The sequence below is a fragment of the Trichosurus vulpecula genome, chromosome 7 (genome assembly GCF_011100635.1).
Source record: "Trichosurus vulpecula isolate mTriVul1 chromosome 7, mTriVul1.pri, whole genome shotgun sequence".
NCBI lineage: Eukaryota > Metazoa > Chordata > Mammalia > Diprotodontia > Phalangeridae > Trichosurus > Trichosurus vulpecula.
The window spans coordinates 58,701,938-58,718,367 of NC_050579.1; the positions used below are offsets into that span (position 1 = coordinate 58,701,938).

At 47.0% G+C, this 16,430-nt stretch overlaps 1 pseudogene; it reads left to right on the plus strand.

Moving 5' to 3' along the window:
• The first annotated feature begins 483 nt into the window (after positions 1 to 483).
• On the plus strand, positions 484 to 13,454 carry LOC118857198 (annotated as a pseudogene).
• Positions 13,455 to 16,430: the final 2,976 nt, after the last annotated feature.

Sequence of the window (16,430 nt, forward strand, 5' to 3'; positions counted from 1 at the left end):
ATTGAAAATATACATAGACAGAGAGCAAGGAAAGGCAGCCAAGACCAGGACAGTACAAGCCTTAGGAAAATATACGTCCTTTGGGATCAAAGGACAAGCTTCTCTTTCCTTCTGTTGAATCTGGTCGCACTCACTCCGGGGTGGCACAGGTGCCATTCTCCTTTGTTGTCAGGTGTTCTTTACCATTGATATCAAATCCTGATTGTTTAATTTCATTATCAAAGCCATTAATTGCTTTGTACACTAAACTGCACAATGGAAATGTCAGGACTTAACACCAGTCATTAAGAGAAATACACAGAATTAATGGATATGAGGGGGCTCAGGCTTGAATAGAGGTGAGTGGGCCATGTGTCCAGAGGCTGGGAGTTCAGGGAGAACCCTCTCTTATGAGAGAGAGCACCACTTTGACCATCTTGTGCCTCACTCTTTGCAACGTTTCTGGAGTGTCCTCTTTTCAGCGAGTGACTCAAAATCGGCACCATGAAATGTCTAATCCTTGTCCTGGTTTGTCTACAACTCTCAGAGGGTATTGTCAGGTGTGTACTGGGGGTTTAGATTGGTTCAGAGCAGAGACCAAGAAATGGAGAAGGGGGGTACAACCTAGAAACCCAGGTGTTTCTGAGAGACCATCTCCTGCCTCTTGATTTCATACTCATTTGTCCTTAGTCTTTCCCTGGGTGGGTAGTGTGTGTGTGTGTGTGTGTGTGTGTGTTGAACCAAGAAAGGAAAAGATGTGATCTCTGCCTTCCAAGTCTAGAGAGAGAAACAAAAGAGATGCAGAAAGATGAATATCATCAACAGGGAGGAAATTCATTAGGAGACCTAGATTATAGTGCTGGATTTGTTACTAACTAGCTGCATGACCTTGGGAAAGTCTCCTATGTCTGGGTTTTTTCACCTTTAAAATGAATTTAGACATTCTTGAATTTTCCGTAAACCCAAGAGTAAATCTGTACTGAGCATGTTGGAATTATTCAAGCTGTGTAGGCATAGCATGAGAAGCCTTCCTCGAAGTGATGTCTTGAGCAGGGATTTGAAGGAGGGTATGATTTCGGTTCCCAGATCAGATAATCAAAGGGATAATTTGATAGGGACAGAGTGCTGCTGATTTCTTGGGTTCACTTATTCCTAGACTCGTTCTTCGGAGGGGCAAGTGCATCCGTGAGTTGATGGAAGAGAGCGGTGTGCTGGAGGATTTTCTGAGGACCAACAAGAAAGCTGACCCAGCTGCTAAATACCATTTCAACAAGGATGCTGTTGCTTATGAACCTATCACTAATTACTTGGTTGTGAGGGCTACCCTCTCTACTTCAGGAGCATCCAGGGACACTGCCCCTCTCCTTAGCTCCTTCTAGAATTCAGAGCAGCGTTTCTGTGGTGCTGACAGCCCTAGGGAGAAGTGTTTTGCCTAGCCGCCCTTCTCGACTTTCTCTGTCTTCTCTGGTTACCATCTTGTTTTGTTTCGGTGCCCCCGTTATGGGGTGACATCCCTGAACTGCTGGGATAATGGAGACAAAGATGATCTTGTGCATGTGAAACAAAAGCTTGAGAACTAACAGAAGGGTAGGTAGGGCCTCCTTGGGGGACATAGGACCAGTGTCTAGGACGCCAATCTGTGTGGAAGGTATTCTAGGGTTCAGAGCACTACTGCTCTCTTAATCTAGAAAAGTACAAAATATTCATGCCAGTGCATTGTGATCTCTCTGATCTTGTGTCCGATTGGTCTCAAGACCCCAACCCCAAACCAATTCACCAGGATGCTGGTTTGTCACGGAGACATACTTGGTAGGTTGTGATAATCAGTGCACAAGCATTGTAATTTTTTGAAGTACTCAGGGGCTAGGTGTTAAGCGTGTTGTTGTTCAGTCATTTCAGTTGTGTCCTACTCTTTGTGACCCCATTTGGGGTTTTCTCGGCAAAGATACTGGAGGGGTTTGTCATTGCCTTCTCCAGCTCATTCGACAGTTGAGGAAACTGAGACAAACAGGGGTTAAGCGACTCGTTCAGGGTCACACAGCTAGTAAGTGTCTGAGACCAGATTTAAATTCACACCTTCTTGACTCCAGGCCTGGCATTCTGTCCGCTGTATTGGGAACACAAAGGCAGAAATGAAACAGTCCTTGCCCATTAAGTGCTCAGATCGGCACGGTAGTTGCGTTCAAATATTTGAAGGGTTTCATGTACAAGAGGAATTATTAGTCTCTTTGGCTCCAGAGAGCAGAAGCTTTGGATCGAAGTTGAAAAGAGGCAAGATGCCAGAAACATCCCCCCTCTTTTTAAAAATAAGAATTAAGTTGTGGCAGATGGGCTGTATCCAGAGGTTGGAGGGCCCCCCACCTTGGGATACTTGGGTCAGGCCTGGTATAGCTGGCGTTCTTCATCAGCGTGGAAGCCCTTTGGGGGCAGGGGATTTGGGGTTTTTACTTTTGTGTGTGCCCTCAGAGCTCAGCACAGCACCGGGCACATTCCAAGCCCCAAATCTGCTGTGGGAAACTGACAGAAAGGTAAACCGAGTCAGTTGCTTGTGCCCTCTGGAGTCAGGGGCCATTTTTCACCTTTCTTTCTATCCTTAGAACTTCATACCATACCTGGCACGTGGGGACGCTGACTCAATGTTTGCTGACTGAGTGACTAAAGGAAGGGACGGGGGACCCACAATCAGGGTTTGTTAAACCTTGTGTGCCCGGGACCGTGCCCGCACAGAAGAGGCTCTTTGGAGGAGGCCTAAGTGGATGGTGGCCCCAGACGTGGGCCAGGCCGGACAGGCCTTTCTTAGACCTCTTCCATGGATTCCTTTGCTCACTTCCGGCTCCCTGGGGAGCTGGTTTTTAAATTATCTCGTGTGTCTTCACCACCGGCATTTCCCAGGACATCTCTCCCCTCCCTCCCCCATGGAGTGGGTCCCCACATTGATCATTCTCCTTTAGATGACAGCCAGGCCCAAGCCCTGCTCCAGGAGGGCGGCTGGGGCTGCCAGGTGGGGGGCGCCCTCCGGGGGGCGCCATCCCCTCGCTCCAGCACCACTGTCTGCAGGCTTTCTACTTAGGGCAGATCAGCATCGCCCCCTCCCCCCCCCCGACCCAGCACTTCCTGGTGCTCTTTGACACCGGCTCCTCCAACCGGTGAGGGCCCTCAACCTACTGCCAGACCCAGGCCTGTGGTGAGTGCCGGGAGGGGAGGAGATGGGGGAGAGGAGAGAGGGAAGGTGAGAGAGAGGGAAGGGGGAGGGGAGGGAAGGGACAGTGAGGGAAGGGGGAGGGGAGGAGGAGAGAAAGGGAAAGTGAGAGAGAAGGTGAGAGGGAAGGGAGAGTGAGGGAGGGGGAGGGTAGGAGGAGAGAGTGGGGGAAGGGGGAGGGGAGGGAAGTGAGAGTGAGGGAAGGGGGAGGGGAGGAGGAGAGAAAGGGAAAGTGAGAGAGAAGGTGAGAGGGAAGGGAGGGTGAGGGAGGGGGGAGGGGAGGAAGGAGGGAGGAAAAGGGGGGAGGGTAAAGAAAGAGGAAGGGAAAGGGAGAAAAGGGGAGGGGGAGAGAGGAAAGAGGGAGGGGAGGGGAAGGGGAGGGGGAGGAAAGAGAAAAGGAAGAAGGAGGGAAAAGAAAGGGAGAGAAAAGTAGGGAGGAGGGGTGAGGAAAGGAAGGAAGACAAAGGGGCCCATTCGCTCCCCCACCCTCCCGCCATGTTTCGGTGACCCTTGGGTCCTCGGGGGCACAGGAAGCCAGGCTGGCTCGAGGGCTCCAGGGGCGTCTCAGGCCTCAGAGCCAGAGGCCTCCTGTGGGCCCGCCCCTCCCCCCTTGGACACAGGAGGAGACCGAGGCCCGGCAGGTGCGAGCTCCTCAGGAAGGCGTCTGTGAGGCTCCGGCCTAGGCCCCTGAGGGGGAAGAAAGGCAAGTGGGGAGCCAGCAGAGGAGCCCCTGCCCTCGGGGAGCGCCCAGGCCGGGGGGTGGGGTGGGGTGGGGAGACCCCACAGACATAACTCTGTCTGGGTGAGGGGGAGCGCCGCCATGGCCAGGCCTGCACTACGAGGTCGGAGAAAGGGCAGAAGGCCGGCCCTGGGGCAACTCAGCCAGGGGATCAGGGCGGAGACTGGGGTGGGGGGGGAGACAGGGAGACACAGAGAGAGACAGAGAGAGACAGAAACAGAGACACACAGAGAGAGACAGAGACACACAGAGAGAGAGAGAGAGAGACAGAAACAGAGACACAGAGAGAGAGAGACAGAGATACAGAGAGAGAGAGAGAGAGACCCACACAGAGAGAGACGGAGAGAAAGACACAGAGAGACAGAGACATACAGAGAGACAGAGAGAGAAACACAGAGACAAAGAGACAGACACACAGAGAGAGACAAAGAGAGAGACACAGAGACAAAGAGATGGAGACACAGAGAGAGAGACAAAGAGAGAGACAGAGACAGAGACACACAGAGAGAGACACAGAGTGAGAGACACAGAGAGGCACAGAGAGAGACAGAAACAGAGACACAAAGAGAGACAGAGACAGAGACACACACTGACAGAGACACAGAGACAGAGACAGAGAAACACAGAGACAAAGAGACAGAGATACAGAGAGAGACAAAGAGAGAGACAGAGACAGAGACACACAGAGAGAGACAGAGACACAGAGAGACAGAGAGAGACACAGACAGAAAGACACAGAGACAGAGACATACAGAGAGAGACAGAGACAGAAAGACACAGAGACAGAGACATACAGAGAGAGACAGAGACAGAAAGACACAGAGACACACACAGAGACACAGAGAGACAGAGACAGAAGACAGACAGACAGAGAGACCGAGAGACAGAGAGACACAGAGAGACACACAGAGAGACACACAGAGAGACACACATACACACAGAGAGACAGAGACAGAGACAGAGTGCGTTAGAGCAGGTTCTTAGAAGGCCTTGAATGACACGATTTTGTGTGGAGGGTAACCTCTGCCGTAAGGCCCTAGCCCCTGGGGTGGAGCAGAGGACGCTGGGAAAGGCCTCCTGCTGGAGATGGGATTTGAGGAGGGTCTTGAGGAAAGGAGGGCAAAGCCAGGAGAGGGGGTAGGGGGGAGGAGGGCGAGCACCCCAGGCTTGAGGGACTACGGAGAAAAGCCTGCCTCTCCCGATTAAGGCCATGGAGTGATTAACGTCAATATCAGGCCCCTAGACGGTGCTTAATAAATGCTCGTTGACTGACTGCTTCGAGGGACAACATGGAAGGCTGGTGTTAGCGGAGCAAAGATCATGGGGGGCTGGGCGTTAGGGGGAAAAGACTGGACGGGAGGACTGGGTTATAGGAAAGGGCTTCTAATGCCACATTCGGCAGTGCCTGGCACGGAACAGGCACTTAATGAATGCGGGGAAACAGCAAGGCGACCCGAGCACGATGCGTGGTATACAGTAGGCGCCTAATAGATGCTTACGGCCTGCCCGACGGGAAGCAGGCGGTCCAGCGCGGAGGGGCGCCACCCCGCCCGGGAGACGCCAACACCTTCTGTGTCCCCGCAGCCAATCACCGCAGGTTCAGCCCCGGCCGGTCGTCCACCTTCAGCCCCGGCGGCCGGACGTAGGCGCTGTCCTGCGAAAGCGGCGGCCGGACTGCGGTGCTGGGCCACGACACCGTGACCGTGAGTAGTCCGCTCCGGCCACGGTCACTGTGCGAATCCTGCTGCCCGCCAGGAAGCGCAGGAGCCAACATAGAACACCCCGGCGGGTCCCGAGAGCGCTCCGGCCACTTAGGAGCCGTGGGGGCCCGGGCGAGTCAGTTAACCGCCGCCTGCCTCAGTTTCCCCAACTGAAAGATGGAGATCACCGCGGCACCAGCCTCCCACGCTTGTCGAGACTCGAATGAGGCGTGTTTTGCACAGAGTGGGTGCTTCGATCGCCCCCTCCCGCACCTCTCCGCGACGAGAAAGCAGCCCCTCCCTGGGCACTGAACCATGGATTCTTGAAAGCCCACAGCCCTGTGGAAGCCGCCTGGCCCTGGTTCAAGGGCCCCGCCTGCGGCATCCAGGACAGGTGGCCCTTTCTAATAATTGAGTTTTGGTGGATATCTTTTAGCATCCGGGAGAGTTGTGTTTTGATTTACATCTTTCAATATCTATGACGGGTGTTTTTTTTTTTAAATTTTTAAATGAAATTGTTAGTTTTTAGCACCCAGGAAGGGTGGTTTCTTTTTTTAAAGTTGATTTTTTTCATTGATATCTTTCAGCTTCCGTGACAGTTTTCTTTAATTGATATATTTTAGACCCAAGACAAGCAGTTGTTTTTTTTTTATGTTGATTTTTTTATTGATATCTTTCAGCATCCAAGACAGGTAGGTTTTTTAAGGTTAATTTTGTTTTATTAAAATCTATCCAGAGCAGATTTTTAAAAAATTTTTTATTGATATCTTTGAGCATCCAGGACAGTTTTTAAATTAATTTTTTATTGATCTCTTTTGCATTTCAATCATTTGCATTTTAGTATCTCCCCCCTCTCATTTCTCTCCCAGAGCCATACCTTATAATGAAAAATTACAAAAGAGAAAAAAAAAGCCTAATTCATTGAAACTCATCAACATACTGAAAAAAGTCTGACCTTATGTGCAGTGTTGCACACCCATAATTTCCCACCTCAGCAAAGAAGTGGGGTGGGAATGGTCCAGGCACCACCTGCATATTTCTTTCTATCTTTTAGGCATTATGTTCCGTGATTGGATGGCTCTATTAGATACTTTTTAGTGTGACAGATGCAGGGGTGTGCTGGTGGATGTTTACCAACTGGCTCTCTGAAAAAAAAAATAGTCTGCACAGCACACTTTTAAATGGAATTTGTCTTATCAACATTTTCCCCATCACTTCCTTAAGTCTCAACAACGGTCAACAAAACAATAAATCAAATCCTGTTAGCATTTACGTTGCCTGGATGTAAATGCTCACAATGAAAATTTTACAGAGCTGGTGGTTCTGAGCTGCTTCCAGCACCCCCATGGGTATAGGTTAGGAGGGGTGGTCCAGCCTTGTGATTTCGGCTTGTTAATTTATGGTCTTAGAGCATATCTGGGTCCTTGAGAAATTGGATGGCCTGTGATCACCTCCGTAAGGCAGGAGCTGATGAGCTCTGGCCAGCACTCAATCCAAGATACCACTTGTCTTTCAGACATTCCTTATATTGAGTCAAAATCTCTCCCTTCTGGAGAAGCGCAATAAACCGGTGGGTTCTGTTCTCCATGTGATGGTACAAGTCTTAGGTGACTTCAAATATTTCAATGTTTCACCATTCCCCCCTTTTAATCTTCTCTTCCCTAGAGTTTTTTTTTTAACTATTCCTCATAGGACTGTGGACTTAGAGCCAGAAGCAACTTTAGGGGTTATCTAACCCAATCTTCTCATTTTACAAATTGGTGAACTGAGGATCAGAGAGCAGAAACGATTTGGCCAAGATCACAGGGGTCGTGAGTAGCAAAGCCTGGGTGTAAATGGAAGTTCTGGGACTCCAAATTAAAATCACATCTTAATCTAAAATCAGTTTCATTTTTATAGATTCTCACAGCCAGAAGGGAAATCGTGTTATCAGAGTTAGAGGGCAGATATAAATCTATTGGTCCTTCTCTGCTCCGTCCTACATGGTCACATCATAAATGGTCAGACCCAAGGTCAGCTGTGGTCTAGCCCTGGAAGAGGCCACCTACATAATGCTTCTGATTCTCCAGGGAGAAATTCAGGTCTCTCGAGGTTTCTAGCCTCACCTTCTGGTCCTGGGCTTTATTTAATCCCTCTGTTTATTTGTTAAGCTGTATTTGATTCCTCATAGACCCACCACCACTTGGCTTCCTTTGCTTCCCCATCTGGATTCTCTCTGGCTCCATTGTCCTGATGCTCGTTTGTGGGGTGGGGATTTCTGACCCAATTCATTTGTCTCTCCCCAGGTTCAGAACATTGTTGTCCATAACCAGGAGTTTGGCCTGAGTGAGAACGAGCCCACCAACCCCTTCTACTATTCGGACTTTGATGGGATTATGAGCATGGCATACCCAGCAATGGCTGTAGGCAGTTCTCCAACAGTGATGCAGGGTTTGCTGCAGCAGGGACAGCTCACAGAGCCCATCTTTAGCTTCTACTTCTCCCGGTGAGAGCCAGTCAAGGATCAAGGCCTTCAGGGCCTCAGTGTGCCTAGTGCTCCAGGGACTTGTCAGTCAGAAAGGCTACTTGGTACAGTGGCTGGACTGCTGGACCTGAGTCAGGAAGACCTGTGTTCAAATCCTGCCTCAGATACTTATAGTTTTATGATTCTGAGGAAGTTAGGATTTGAATCGAGGTCCTGGAACTTCAACTCAAAAGCTCTTTCTATCATATCATGCCTATAGGCTTAGTCTGAAACCAGTCATGTTTGCCCTAGAGCAGGGGTGGGGAACCTGCAGCCTGCACAAGTGGCCTTCTAGGTCTTTGGGTGTGACCTTTTGACTGAGTCCAAGTTTTACAGAACAAATCCTTTTAAAAGGGAGATTTGTTCTGTGAAGTTTGGATTCAGTCAAAGGACTGCACTTGAGGCCCTAGAGGGCCAACTGTGGCCTTGAGGATGAAGGTTTCCCACCCCTGCCCTAGAGCCTTACAACCAAAAGTGAAATCATGTTTCTGGGGCTGGGGGCAGATATAATTCAGCCTGTTTTCTCATCTGTGAAATGAGGTTTGTTATGAGGATCAAAGATCCCAGGGTTGTTTTAAGGATCAAGTAAGATAACAGATGTAAAGCATTTTATAAATCTTAAAGCACTATATAAATGCTATTACTGTTCTTATTAATCACAAAAGGCTCTGACACTATGGGTTTCAGAATAAGACATGTGTGGTCTACATTTTTTTTTTATAAATTTCTTTATTTATTTTTAGTTTACCACGCACGGTTCTACATAGTTTTGAGTTCCAGTTTTTCTCCCCTCCCTCCCCCCTCCCTCCCCAAGACGGCATGAAGTCTCATATAACTATCATGTATAACTTCGCATTGAATTAATTTATGCACTAGTCAAGTGGTCTACATTTTACATGAGAGGCAAGTTCCTAAAAGTTGTATGTAAATTGAATTTTTGGAAATCATATTTTAAATCTAACTTTTAAGTATAATTGGATAAATCATTTTGTAACATAAAGAATCTGAAACCTTTGTAAAATGAATCATTTCCCACTGATACTCTTTTTGGCATACCTGGATTTTCATATTTTGGGTTTGCTTAAAGTGGGGCAAGCCTGTGGTTATTTAAAGGGAACTCAGAAGGCGGGAGTCCCCCAAATCGGACCGTGATGTAGAAAATTGTTCTCTACCAGCTTCTGCCTACCCCAAATGTCATTGTATCCATAGAGCCCCTAATCCTTCCCCCACCCCCAGGGGTGTTTCTTATAAGACACTCCCCACCAAGGGCAGTGAGCCAGCAGAGCCAAGGTCAGTATAAAGCCACTAGCCCTCCATGGTACCAAGGGCAGGACAGCCTATGAAGAACACACTTGGAATCGCCATCAGGTCTAGCTCCAAGTGATGCTGGAGAGGTTTCTCCACCTAGACCCCAGTCCCAAACATCCTGACCTCAGCTTTAGGGGGTCTTCATATAGTTTGCATTCAAGAACATCATTGGTACCCAGGCCTGTTTTTTCTTTCTTGGATTAATGACTCTTTTTTAACCCTGACTGTCCAACCTAACTCTAAACTTGGGCTTTCTGGCCAGCTAATACCCAGGGAAGCCCTCCTAAAGCCCCACGCCAGAGGAACTTGCCATATTCTTTCTCTGTTCCCAGCCAACCAACTCAGCAGTATGGAGGGGAGCTCATCCTTGGAGGTGTGGACCCTCAGCTCTACCCTGGTCAGATCACCTGGACCCCTGTGACTCAACAAGTTTACTGGCAGATTGGCATTGAGGAGTAAGTCACTTCATTGATCTGTCCAGGAGCCAAGAAATAGTGTTTCCACGGCCTTTCCCTCATAAGAAACTGTTTTCTGGTCTCTTTAGAGCTTTGCAAACTTTAAAATGCTGTATGTTGCTAGCAATTATTATTTCCTGGGTATGGAAGAAAGGGAGGTGGGTAATGGGGACATTTTCTCCTGTCATGAGGATGATGGAACACTCTCTTAAGGACTTCACAGTCTCTTGAGTGAGTTAAAGACCAAAGTAGATCTGAACTCTTGGTCCTCTGACCTCTAACCCTTTACATTTTAATACTGCTGGCAGCAGTGTGCTGGTAAATGTTTAACAACCAGCTTTCGGGGCGGGGGTGTGTGTGTGTGTGCATAATGTACTTTCAGGTTTAATCTGCATTAGTATAATTTTTTCCATCTCTTTCTTAAGTCTAGACCATCAGTGAAATGCTAAACGAAGCCCTGATTCACAGAATTTGCTGATTTCTGAAGCATAAGCACTCCCTTAATCTGTAGCTGATTCAAAGTGACTCCAGCATGCCCCTGGCTGGTCACCTGAATCTTTCGAAACCAGCAGCTTGATGTTCTTGGGCCTCTTGAATCTGGGTCCCTGCCTTAGCTTTTCTGAGTCTCAGTTTCCTTATCTATAAAATGGGAATGATACTGATACCTGCTTTGATTTACCTCACAAGGTTGTTATGAGGCTCGAATGAGGTCATGTACGAGAAAGCCTTTTAGAAACAGTAATACATTTTACAATTGTAGCGTATTAAGCCTGTGATTACCAATAAGATTTTAATTATTCTCAAAAATCTTCAGTAGTTCTTCCTTGTCCACAGAATCAAATCTAACCCCCTTTGCCTAACATTCGAGGATCTCACAAGTTCCTCCAGTCAGTATGTCCAAAGTCATTTTCCACTACTCCCCATCGTGAACTATCCATTCACAGTTGTCTTTTTACTGTCCCCGTACCTTGCCACATCTTTCCGCATTTCCATACTTCCTACTAGAAATTCCCCTCTTTCTTCTCTCTATCTCACCACTGTTGCTCATCCTCTAAGGGGTGGATCAGATCCTTCCTCCTTCATGAAGCCAACTCTGACCCAAGTTCTGATCCTAGTGTGGCCACTCATGAGCTTTGAGACCTAGGGCAAGTCACCTGACCTCTCATGGTCACTATTTTCCTATCAGTAAAATCAAAGTATTGGACTAGATGGTCTCTAAGATGTCAAATGATTCTAAAGTTCTGTGGCTTTTTGCCTCTGCGCCATCTTGGCCCATGATGACTTCTCCTTCCTTTGAATGTCTCCAGTACTCATTTCCCAGTACTCACCCACTTGGGGCTTAGCATTTATTAGTTTAGTTCATGTTCCATGTGTGTATTGTCCTGTTTCTCCAGTTGAATGGTAGAATTTCAGGGCCTGCTGGGGTGGGGAGGGATATGGCTTCTGGACTACTTCAATTGCCTGCTGAACAATCTGACAGCCTTGGGTCTGGTCTCCCCCTCAGGTTTGCGATGGGTAACCAGGCCACTGGCTGGTGTGCCCAGGGCTGCCAGGCCATTGTGGATACAGGAACCCTCCTTCTGGCTGTTCCTCAGCAGTACATGAATGCCTTCCTGCAAGCGACAGGAGCCCAGCAGGCTCAGAATGGTGACGTGAGTGACCAGAGGCTGAGGGCATCTCTGGAGGTCTGGGATGAGCTGCCAGGAGGAGCCTGAACTCAGCCTATGAAGGGTGGCAGCAGGGGTGGGTGGGCAGAGAACAAGAGGGGGTTAGAGCAGAGGGGAATGGATCTTTGAATATGGAGTATCCCTGGATGGGCAGGAGCTGCTGCTGAGTATTACCTACCAGTATATGATAACATAGAGTGCTGGTTACTGGGTTCCTCAGCTGTAAAAGGAGAGAGAGTGATCTGAGCCACACAGTTCATCTAAACTGATTGTAAAAATGAGGGGGGAGAGAGAGGCAGAGAGGTGGGAGGGAGGGAGGGAGAGAAAGAAGGAGAAAGGGAAGAAAAGAGGGAGAGAGGTGAGAAAGGAGAGAAGGAAGGAAGGAGAGAGAAAAGGAGAGAAAAGGGAGAGAGGCAGAGAAAAGGAGGGAGAAAGAGGGAAGGAGAGAGAAGTGGAGAGAGATTAGGTAGTACTAAATAGACTCATTGATGCTGTTGGGAAGTATGTTTCTTTTACCTCACAAAGAGGGTGAGATTTTGAGACTGGCGAAGAGAAAGCTTTGGTGGAGGGTTCATGAGAATGGAGGAGAGAAGAGGGAGAGAAATAATTGCTGTCTTCACATATTTGGAGGGCTGTCATATGGAAGAGAAGGACTAGCCTAGTTCTGCTTGGCCCCAGGGGCCAGAACAGGGGGGATGTTGAAGATTTTAGGCTTGCTCTAAGGGGGAACTTCCTAACAATTAGCCACTTCAACGAAGACTAAGAGGTCTTAGGAAATCCTAAATTTCCATCCCCAGAAGTTGGCATCCTTCTTGTTGGGGATGTTGTAGAGGGGATTTTTGCTTCGAGGCACGATTTAGTAGGCAGCCTCTGAAGAATCTTTCAAGTCTGAAATTGTGTAATTCTCAGGGTTGTGTTATTTGTGAAGCATATGGCAGGGAAGGTAGCTAGCTGCTCCCCCACTTCCATTCCTGTGGGAAGCCTGGGATGACTGAGCCCCTTCTGTAAACAGTTATTTGTTGCTAGTCCAAATCTTGGTTTACAGTGACAAGGACATAACCTTTTATGTGTGGCTATCTATATTTATATGTGATAACAGGTGATGTGAGTTTTGGGGGTGTCTAAATGTCCTCTTAAAAATTAAACTAGAGGTCTCTGAGGTCAGAGTCTGCCCCTCTGTGTTTCTGACAGCCTGTTTTCACACTCAATTCCAGGATTCTGGCTGGTACTGTTTAGAGATTAGAGACAAGGAAAGCTCAGGGTCATGAGTCTTCTTATGAACCAACAGTATAGCTCAATGACAGCTTTTGCTGTAGGTGCTAGGCATGGGGGAATCTGACAGGATGACCCGGGGTAATTGGGGTGAGGGGTGGGTAGTGCCTTACTCTGGCTCCAAGGCTCACATCTGCTCTGCTCATTCCTTCCATAGTTTGTGGTCAACTGCAGCTACATCCAGGATATGCCCACCATGGCCTTTGTCATCAATGGGTACCAATTCCCTCTGCCTCCCTCTGCCTATGTCTTTAATGTAAGTATCCTGGCCTCCAGGCTTGGCAGGGATTAAGGAGGGTGAGCCTAGCTAACCCTCTCTGTGTCCCAGGTAACATCTCAGCAGCTCTGAGGAATCAGTTGGAGGAGATTGGTTGAGGATAAACAAAGCTTCAGAGGTATAGCCAGGGGAGTCATGGAATGGGGAAGTTCCTGGGAAAGGATCCAGGTTTAGTTAATCCTTTCTCTTTTCTCCTTAACAGAACGATGGCTACTGCCGACTTGGGATCGAGGCCACCTATCTGCCCTCCCCCGATGGGCAGCCTCTGTGGATTCTGGGAGATGTCTTCCTCAAGGAATATTACTCTGCCTATGACATGGCCAACAACAGGGTGGGCTTTGCCTATTCTGCCTAGATTAGAGGCCGGCTAGCCTCCTTTCTCTCTGTCTCCTCTCAGGTTGTCTATGGAGACTGTAGATGGGTCATGTTCCTCTCAATGGTTTTGAATTTAGTGTTCTTTTACCTAATGTAATAAGATGTAAAACTCTCAATATTTTTGGCCTTTGAAAAGGTCAGTTTACAGATTTAAATTCCAGAAATATTTCTCAAATAAAGCCTTTTATTTGTTCTATGGGGTGTTTTTTTTTAACCAGACTTAGATTTAATTGGTTTCTTCCAGGTGAGGGAACTCCCTCCACTGATGTGGATTGGTATCTGTTTAAACACTTATACCATGTGACCTTGGGCAAGTCACTTAAACTCCTTGGGTCTCAGTTTTCTCATCTGCAAAATGGGGTGCCTTGGACTAGATCAAATCCATGAACTTTTTAAAAAAATGTTTTGTTTTTATCTTTTTTTAATTAGATTTTTTTATTTTTAGTTTACAACACTTAGTTCTACATGTTCTTGAGCTTCAAAATTTCTTCCCTTCCCTCCCCTCCCCTCTCCCCCGCAAAATGGCATGCAGTCCGATATAGATTCTACATAAACCTTCGCATTAAACTTACTTACACAATAGTCAAGTTGCAAAGAAGGATTATGACCAATGGAATGAATCTTGAGACAGAAGAAACAAAACCAAAAAAGAAGAGAAAAAAGAGCCTCAGTCTGCATTCAGACTCCACAGTTCTTTCTCTGGATGTAACTAGCTCTCTCCATCATGAGTCCTTTGGAGCTGTCTTTGAGCCTTGTATTGCTGAGGAGAGCCAAGTCTATCAAGGTTAGTCATCACAGAATCAATATGTCTGTTGTTGTGCACAGTGTTCTCCTGGTTCTGCTTCTCTCACTCAGCATCAGACCATGTAGGTCTTTCCAGGTTATTATGAAGTCCGTATCTTCCCCATTTCTTATAGCACAATAGTATTCCATTACATTTACATACCACAACTTGTTCAGCCATTTCACAATTGATGGGCATCCCCTTGATTTCCAGTTCTTCGCCACCACAAAAAGAGCTGCTGTAAATATTTTTGTACATACGGGTCCCTTTCCTACTTGTGTGATCTCTTTGGGATATAGCCCTAGAAGTGGTATTGCTGGGTCAAAGGGTGTGCACATCAAAAAATGTTTTGATAACTACATTCCAATATAATTGGTTTTCTTTGTTATCCTACATGTTTTATTTTATTCATTTAAAAACATTTTGCTAAGGAATCCATAGGCTTTGGCAGGTTGCTATAGGGTTCCATGACATAAAAAGGTTAAGAACTCCTGGACTAGAAGGATTATGAAGCATTTCACCTCAATCAGTCAATTAATCAACATTTATTGGGCACCTACTATGTGCTAGGCACTGCTAAAAACATTGGAGACACAAAAAGAGGCAAAAACCAATCCCTGCCTCAGGGATCTTACAATCTAACGAGCTCTAGTTCTGTGATCCTATAATTGTGTATATCTTTGTATAGATATAGCTAGAGAGTTGCTTGGGGGGAATTAAGAGGTTGAATGACTAGGCCAGGCTTGAACCCTGACTCCTGAGCTGTCTCTCTGTCCAATATGCTACACTATGTCTCATAGGGCTAATAATAGCAAGTAAGCCAACACAGGAGACAAATTCATACAAGAGAGATTCAAGTTTCACTGCTATCCTGAATCCTTGCTTTGGCCTGTTTTGAGGAAAAGAAGCCCCATGGACAACCCTCTCTCAGGCAACCAGCTCCATCCAGGCAGCAGGCCAGCTCTTAATGGCCTGTAGGAATTAAGAGTAGTACGGCTTTACCTTGGGGTAGACAAGAAGAGCTGGAGCCCCTAGAACAGTCTGGAGATAACCAGATCTCAGGTACCTTTGAATCAGGGGTGAGTTAGAGTTGACCAGATCTGGCTGGAAAGAGAATCGATTGCTAAGTTTTCATTTTGAGCTTTTACACCTCAGGAATCAGCAAACACTACACATCAGGGCTTGATTTATTGTGTGTTGTCTTGATTTAAGAAAGCAATGAAGAAATTAAACTTAAAATGTGCATATACACATCTCCCCCCCACCCCCACCCCTCCCCGGCCAATTGTTAAACTCCTGCTTTGAATACACCAGGATAAGGTTAAACACAGCGGATGATGGGATTCCTTTGGAATCATAGACATCAGTCATAGTTATTTATCAGTTGCCCTAGCTGTCCTTATCTGTAGATCACTGCTCCTCCAATGGGTGAGAAGGCCTGGTCTAACCATCCTGCATCAGATTTTCCTCTAAAACCCTTCTCTGCTTGGCTCATTCTTTCTTTTTTTCTTTTCCTTCTTTCTTTCTTTCTTTCTTTCTTTCTTTCTTTCTTTCTTTCTTTCTTTCTTTCTTTCTTTCTTTCTTTCTTTCTTTCTTTCTTTCTTTCTTTCTTTCTTTCTTTCTTTTTGCAAGGGGGAAGGCAGGGCAGTTGCCGAAGGTCACACAGCTAGTACATGTGTCAAGTGTCTGAGGCTGGATTTAAACTCAGGTCCTCCTGACTCCAGGGCTGGTGCTCTACTCACTGCACCACTTAGCTGCCCCTACTTGGACCATTCTTAGTGAATTTTTTTTAATTAAAGCTTAGCAACAGTTGTTTTCAAGGGTCAGTGAATTACTGTAATCCTCAGTAGCTGCCAAACATTGAATACCATCACAGGCTCCCATAATAGAAGCACAGTGTCCATAGTTAGGGCAGCCCAACTGTATTCTGTTCTGGTTAGATCACATCTGGAATGTTGTGTCCATCCCTGGGTATCATATTTTTAGAAGGACGTTGACAAGGACAAGGACAATGACAATATGAGAACTATTGACAAAGTGAAAGTGTCTGGAGGTGAGTGACCAGGATCTTGAAGAATTCAAAACCATAACCAACCCCCCCCCCCAAAACCAAACCTAAAACAAAACAAAAGAACTGGGGTATTTGGCCTGGAGAAGAAAAGACAAAGAAAA